At 50.4% G+C, this 7,568-nt stretch overlaps 1 protein-coding gene across 3 annotated transcripts in view; it reads right to left on the reverse strand.

The window, feature by feature from the left end:
* The window catches only part of PLXNA4 (plexin A4), a 452,604-nt gene extending 445,385 nt beyond the window's left edge, over nt 1-7,219 (reverse strand). For 2 of the 3 annotated variants that reach the window (XM_003813461.5, XM_057302764.2), the window contains exon 1: nt 7,086-7,219. The gene's annotated coding sequence lies outside the window, so the exon portion shown is untranslated. The remainder of the gene's footprint in view (nt 1-7,085) is intronic. The other variant, XM_034965007.3, reaches the window with a different exon arrangement.
* Nucleotides 7,220-7,568: the final 349 nt, after the last annotated feature.

Consider the following 7,568-nt stretch of genomic DNA (forward strand, 5'->3'; position numbering starts at 1 on the left):
CTCAATAAAGTGGTAACACATAGCTTCTTCCTTGAGCTCTACTTTCTAGGGAACCCAGGCTGTGACTGGAGTGAAGGACAGACAGGCAGGGGTGCAAGGCCCAGGCCCTCCATAGCTTTGACAAGAATAGTCCTGCTTGCATCTGTTCTGTGCACTGGAATTCCATATAAAATTTCACTGGAGCAAAGATTTTCACTGTATACATGTTAAAATATGTTTAATCACCGATCTAGACTAACCTCCTCATTTTATAAACAATAAACTGAAACATAAAATGATTTTTCCCAAAATGCTTTAGTTAGAGTTATCTACATCTATTTGTATCCAAAGCCTAGCTTTTTCCACAACAGTGGTTTTTAAGCAAGGGGACATATTGGAATCATCTAGGAACCTAAGAAAATGGACACGTGCCTAAGTAGCTGTCTCTTTCCTTGGAAAGACAAGGGGCAGGATAGGCTCTGAAGAAGGCTGAGCAAATGCTGAGGCCAGAGGTGGACTCTCTACCTATCTGGCACAATTCTGCTTGAGAATCTATTGCTCACACAATCACCAGAATCCAGTACTTGGTTTACGTAATGCAAAGGTTCAGTGGAAATTTTCACCGTAGAAGCCATCCCTTTATTCACATTTGACAGTAGTCATAGGAAAGTGCTTGTCTTAGTCCAGTGTTTCTCAGTGGATTCCAGGTCCACTACACAGTTTATATACTTTTGTGATTTCACAATCCATGTGAGTGTATTAAAGGCTCTGAGAAGTCCTGCAGCAAGGAGTATCTTTAGCTTTGCTTTACACCCAGGGTTTTGCAAACTTACTTGACTGCGGAAACTTTTTTGCATGTAATGCCTATTCACTCCCCCGCAGAATATACTTTGGGAAACTCTGGTCTATTTTAAGTATTACTTTCAGGAAAGCAGGCCTGAGATGGAGAGGAAGAAAACGAACTCCAACTGACTCTAGCAACATTAGCTGACATTCCAGGCAGGCTGCTTCAGTTGCACATCCTGACGTCTGCTACTGTCTCCTCTCTCACTCTCTAACCCCGCCACAAGAACGGAAGCAATCCACCAGCTATGCCTTGCTTACTTCTTTCCTCTTGGCCTCTGGGTCAAAGCCAAGGAATGATTGGTTCACCTTCTAGTTTGAGCCTCCACACTACCAAAAGGGAAATCCAGCTGTGCTCATTCGAGAAGAGTTCAGTGAGCATGTCAGATAAGGAACTGATCTTGAGCGAAGACCAGGAAAGCCTTTCAACTGCCATGGTTTTCCTGTCCTAAATTTCCAGTGACCTCTTCCTCCACTGCTTCTCTCCTCATCCTTCATAATGAAAATACTCTACCCTGTAAGACCTCGGGAATTGATTCAGCGAGGCTGTGTTCAGCGCATTGACTGCGGAGACTATCCTCTTAGCTAGTGATCCGTTTTGTGTCGGAGTGACAAAACATCCCAAAATCCAATTTGCTGTTGCGAATCCTGGTTCATGGAGGAAACACCATAGAGGGGGAGGGGAAGATCCAAGCTTAGAAGGAAAAGAGAGGATGCCTGGGATCTCTCCAACACCTGTTGGTTTCAGTTTGCACAGGACTTTACCTCCCAATGTTTTATCCACTCATTCCTACTGCTGCCTCAGAGGGGAGGTGATGAAATTCCAAGTGCACCCCTTCTAGCCACCTCAAGTTGGACAGAACTTTTACTCACCTCACAGTGTAGAGAAGTCAAAGAAATAATGCATGGAATAAAAGTTTGTCTTTAGGAGAAAAAGAAAAAAAAAGGCAAGTAACCAAAGTGCCTCACTTGTGGCTTTTTCCTAAAATGTTCAGACCAGAGGGACTGAGCTTAGCCCTGGCTTTGGAGTGGGACAGAACCCAACCAGGCCCATGGGCTCCTTCAGGGATTCACACCCACACCTTTTTGCATCAGGATGTAATTCCTAATGCCTTGCCTTAGCCTGCACCATCTCAGGTCTGAATTATTTTCTTCATGCAAATGGGGACCTATCAAAATTCCTCTAAGTGCTACAGGATGGCTATCCCCTGACATGGTCCATTGGCACCAACACGCGATGAGTCTCTGCTGCAACCACCATAGGATCCAGGCACCCAGCACCGCATGATGTCCCTAGGCACTGATTTCTTCCCTGCTTCTGGATCCTGAAGTCAGAAACTCTAGGAGTAATAAATGAATGAATGAACAAGTGTCAAGTACCTACCGTGAGTGGTGTAATGGTAAGAATCTTTGCCCAAGAGTGAAAAAACCATCCATCCCTTAGCAACCTGGCGCCTTGGACATCTCACCTAAACTCTCTTCTCAGCCTTAATTTCTATGCTATCAAAATGGGAATAAACAATACCTACCTTGCACAGCTATTTTAAAGATGAAATGCGGAAGTGTTGTTTCCACAATACTAGCAATTTGAAGCAGTCACCAGGGAGAACTAGACTCCTATCAGAATTGGAGCCTCATAGAGTCTAAAGTAAAGATGGGAACTTCACTCATTCATTCGTTTACTCATTTTTTCCTGGGAGAAAATGGGAATTGCCAAATGAGGTGACAGTCACCCTCAGGACCTGAGCACTGTGCTAGAATGTTCCATGCAATTTTATAACCTACCAACAGCCAAGGAGAAGACTCATCCCCCTTGATGAATGGGGAAATCGAGGCTCAGTGAATAAATACATTTGCCTGGCATCACAGAGGTAGTGCAAGAGACTAGGGACCAGATATTCTAAACTTCCTCCCAAGCACTCACCCATAAACCTCCCAAGGGGGCAGCAGTACAGTGAGCACATATATTCTAAGGAGGAAACCAGCACAGTGATGAGGAGAAAGGTCAGATTGCTCACAAGTGAGACTTGGCTCCATCACTAAGTGGCTGTGTGATCTGGGACAAAGTCTTTAACCTCCTGCATCTCAGTTTCCTCCTGGAGGAAATAGGGACCGTAATAGCCTATCTGGGTTGTTATGAGGCAAACTACTTAAATGGTATCTAAACCAAATGAGTGCTCAATAAATATTGGCCACCATCATCATTAATTATCATCTTCCATTCCATTGTTTTTACAAGAACTGAAGCCAGTACTAACATCCTCACAGCCTCTTCCCTTGGGAGGCTGATGCCACAGGACTGGACAAGTGTGTGGGGGCATACACAGACTCACACAGGGACTCAGGAAACTCTTCTTCCAGGCTGCTCCATGCCATGCAGGGAAGCAGCCTCCTCCTTCAGGAACAAGGCCTGGGCTCTTGTTCCAGGGGAATCAGGTCCCCTGCCTGCCTTTCGTTTTAAGATCCATCTCTTACCACTCAGCAGCAGAGCCCCCTTCAGTCTCCCTGTGGGCTCCACCTTCCTACCGCAACTTGAATGGTACAGCCTGGGCAGTGAGGACAACATGAAAGAAGAAAGAAAAAGTCTGGGCAGCTAGAGGGGATCAGGTGGGAGTCTGGGGAGGGAGCAGTGGAGCTTGCAGCTTTTAAAGAGACAGTGTCCTGTCCACAGGGCCCTGTGTGGACCAAGCATAGCTCGATACAGCCTATAGGCCAATTACCCTAATCATGTGCATCTCCCAAACAGCCATTTGATTTATTAGTGAGACGTCTTTTTAAAATGCCGCTTTTAAATATAAATAACACTTAATCATCCAGCTGTCGTTAAATTCATGTTATATTGATTTCTTGGAGTGCCGCAAATTTGAGGGCGAATGGGCTGGCGGATGTGTGCACAAAGCCAAGAGGTAGATTAGCAAGTGGTGGGGGCAGAGAAGTGGGGGTTGGAGGAAGAGGAAGGGAGGTGTCAAGGGAGGGAAATGAACCTACTCAATAGCCCAGTGTCTGAGCCAGTTTCACATTGGGTAGCACTGGACACAAATAAGAAGAGAGGAGACGCTGGCACATCTGTTGCATAGTCTAATGACAGCCAAGATCATGGTCGTGTTTTCTGTATTGCTGCCGCCCCCTTGTAACCCACCACAGAGCCGCTCCAACAGGTCTCTGATGTGCATTGTCTGCGTATGCCTTCTCTAGGTGAGGATGGGGAGAAGCAGCTAAGAAATGCCCCCTAGCTGGCTAGGCGGAGAGAGATCCACAGCGATTTCTTTGCATCAAAGCCTGATGATAACTATGAATCAAGAGTGGTTAATGACCCAGCCCCTTTAGCTCTCTCCCACTTCAGGACTGCTGCCATCCTAGAAAGCCCCCACTTCATTCCCAGCAGCCCTCATTGTGATGAAAAGGATCCCGAGGCCAAGTGTATGTAGGCAGACTCTGCCGTGCAGATTTCCCTGTCTGCAGGGAGTAGCAGCAGCAGGCGACAGGAAGGCACAGAGAAGGAGAAAGGAAACAAGCTGACTGCCTTGGAGTCCTCCAGAAATGTCTGCAGTGTCCCAGTGGGCATCCAGGAGGAAGTCCTGGGAGGACAGATGAGAGCCCGGGGAGGCGTGATTGGGTAAGAAGGAGCAGCTTGTAGGTGACCCATGCCTAGTGCTCACAGGAGAGCTGCCTTAAGCACCATCTACCAGGCAGCGAGGGTCTGCTGAAAAGAAGCATTCATGCTGGGGTTTTTCTAGTGTGACACCCTTCCCAGTGAGAAAGACCTCGGAGAACTTAAAAGGAAGGGCACAGAAGAGTGGCAGAGAGGGTGAATGACAGCGTGGCATGCTCCAGGGCTGGGCAAGAAAGCCAGGAAAACGTAATGTATACTCCGCTTTACAGAGATGTTAATTAATGCCTGCCTTGTCCTAGAAACCAAATTGGTACCTAATGCTAAGTGCAGAAAGTGCAGAGATTTTCTGAACCCAGATGTTTAGCTTATAACCAGCATAATGATACTAGCTTTGCATTAAAATGATGGATCCTGAGGCTGCAAATACATGAGAAAGGAAAGAGGGTAGGGAGGAAAGCAGAGAAAGGAGTGGAGGTCTACAGGGAAGACACAGACATTTCAGGAAGATCCTGTACCCTATCCCTTTGCCTCCTCCAGGTCCCATGAGGGACTGTTTACCTGGGAGGCACCCACTGTTGGTGGAGCTCATTATTTCTTTTGCAAACCATGTGCTGCTGTACGCGTAGGTGGGATCTGCCTGTCCACGCCCTCAAGGGGCATGTGGGGAGAAATGTTCCATTTCTTCCACAGCCCGGAAGACAGAGGTGGACCCCATTGTCACACATGGGGGGGGGCGGGGAGCTGACCACATTTAGCCAGACTCTGAGAACGCATGTGTGTATATATATTGGGTGTGTGTGTGCACACGCCCACCATTCTTAAAAAGCAAATAAGGTTTCTTCCCCCTACTGGGGTCTCTCCATTGTGAGAGATTTGCTTTATTCCATCTATGCTTTTCAATCAATCAAAGGGCAGCTCACACAGCACACAGCGGGAATACAATCTCCCTCCCGGGGTGTCTGCGCTTCTCCCCAGCCTAGCCAGAGACCTTTGCAGGAGCTGAAAAAAGTTTGGAAATAGCGGAGTCAGGGTGCTGAAAAAGCCCTTTCATTCAGCCCCTATCTTCAGGATTTACAAAAACAACCCAAATTCTGAGCCTAGCACTGAGGCCTCCTTGTTCAAAAGAATGTTTGCTCCTCTTCCATCATGTTCTGTAAGGCTCCTAACATATTTTTTCCACTGGTGGGTCTGTGGGATACTCTGAACACATGATCTTGGACAGAGGGTACAAGCTTATTCAGTTTTGTGGGAAAATGATATGATCATGTTGCCTAGAAAGCTACCTAAAAGTGACAGCACCAGAAACACAGGAGCTTGTACATACATATTCAATTCCGAATTTGATTTGGATCTCATGTTCTTCTCCCTATGACAACTGAGACCCTAAATTAGTTGCTCTTAGACCCCAAGAAGGGAACTATGGAAAAGCCTCTTAGAACCCCAGCCACTTCCTACCTCCTCCAGAAAAAGTTAAAACGAGCAGCCTGTGAAATTCCAGCCAGAGAGAACAAGAATGAAAATGCTTTCGGGAAATAGGACCTTAAAGCACGGGCTTCTGGGGAGTGATTCTACAATCGGAGCAGCCTTGGGCTCTGGGGGACGCTGGCAGACCCACGAATGCCTTGCCTTCTCCGGTGGGCAGTGCCGCCGCGGTCGTGAGGGAGGGGAGCCTCCTCTTTTGGAGGACTATATCCCTCGTGCTTCCCCCTTCTAGTTCTCTTTCTCAGACACACACCACGAAAGGCATGTGACAGGTGTTCGCCAGCCGGAGGCACCGGGGAAGGCAGCCCCATGTGCCCAGGAAGGGTAGGGAGGTGAGAGGGGACCCAAGTCCTGTGTCTCCAAGTCCTGTCTGCTTGCTGCTAAGCAGGCACTGAGGCTGTGAATAAGGTCGTACCTTTTAAGGAGGATCTGACCCCCGTACCTTCCCTAGACAAGCAACATACGCGGCTATGCTTTAAGCCGCTTTCTGCCTGAAATCTCGGCGCATTCCCGGGGAAGCAGTGCCACGCTTCAGAAAGGCGTTTGTGCTGCCTCTTACTGGGGAAACGCAGTGTCTGTTTCATATGCGCCGCCCTACAGAACTGCAGCCCCAACTGCCTATCTGGCCTCCTCCCCGGGCGCTGGGCCACCACTCTCTCCACATATGCGTCCGAATATCTGTGGGTCTGTCTCCCGTTGAAATTCCAGGGTGTCCAAAGGCCACGGGGCCGCGATGACACTGGGTGGGTCTCCGGAAACCTCTCAGGACTTCTCCCGTTTTAAAGCCCAGCTAGGGACGAAAGGGGCTGGGAGCTGAAAAATTGCTCCCTCAACCTCCCCGGTGAGAGGCAGAGCCGGGAATACACAGAATCCCACCCCGAAAGTCCCGGGAAAGAGAAGTCTGAGTCCGGGAGCGTGAGAGGAGAACACACCCGGGAAATCCCTGCTCCGGCCGCTGCACCTCCGCGGGCGTCCAGGTGGGACGTGGGCAGGTGCGCGAGCGCCGTGTGTGCCGGTGTGGATCTGTGTGTGTGCCTGCGTGTGTGTGTGTGCGTGTGCCGCGGGCTGGCTCCGGGACACTGAGGACTCCCGGGTCGGCCCAGGTCTGTCCGACCTCGCTGCCCTCGCCGCCCGCCCGGCCCCACTCCCCGGCGGGCCGGCTCCTTACCTGGACGCGCCGCGTTTCCCTCCTTCAGCGGGAGCGCCGCATTGACACTGCAGATGGAGCCTATGCCGCTGCCTCTCGCCCTCCTCTGAACGTGTGCGTGTGCGCGCGTGTGGCTGCCTCCTCCAGCCCCAGCCCCGAACGCAAATACTCCACCGAGGCACAGGGAAGCCGGGAGCAGCCGAGGAACGCGGAGGGCGCCGAATCAGAGCCTGCGGGGCTTGACAGCTCCTCTTGCGGCGTCCAAGGTGGGCGTAATGTCCAACAAAAAGGTCGGAAAATGGGGATCGATTCCGAACACCCTTTTCCTCCACCCAGCCCCGGAGCCCGAGCAGCGGCGGCGGCTCTCGGGGGCTGCGGTGGCGACGCGGGGCTGCCCCCCTTCGTCCCCACCCCCGCGGGCTGAATGTCCTTGATGCCAAGCGGGCACAGCGGCGTCACTCCGCGCCGCCCATGCTCGCCCGGTCGGGCCGCTGCCCGGGCGCG

Source organism: Pan paniscus, chromosome 6 (assembly GCF_029289425.2).
Source record: "Pan paniscus chromosome 6, NHGRI_mPanPan1-v2.0_pri, whole genome shotgun sequence".
NCBI classification, from domain to species: Eukaryota; Metazoa; Chordata; class Mammalia; order Primates; family Hominidae; genus Pan; species Pan paniscus.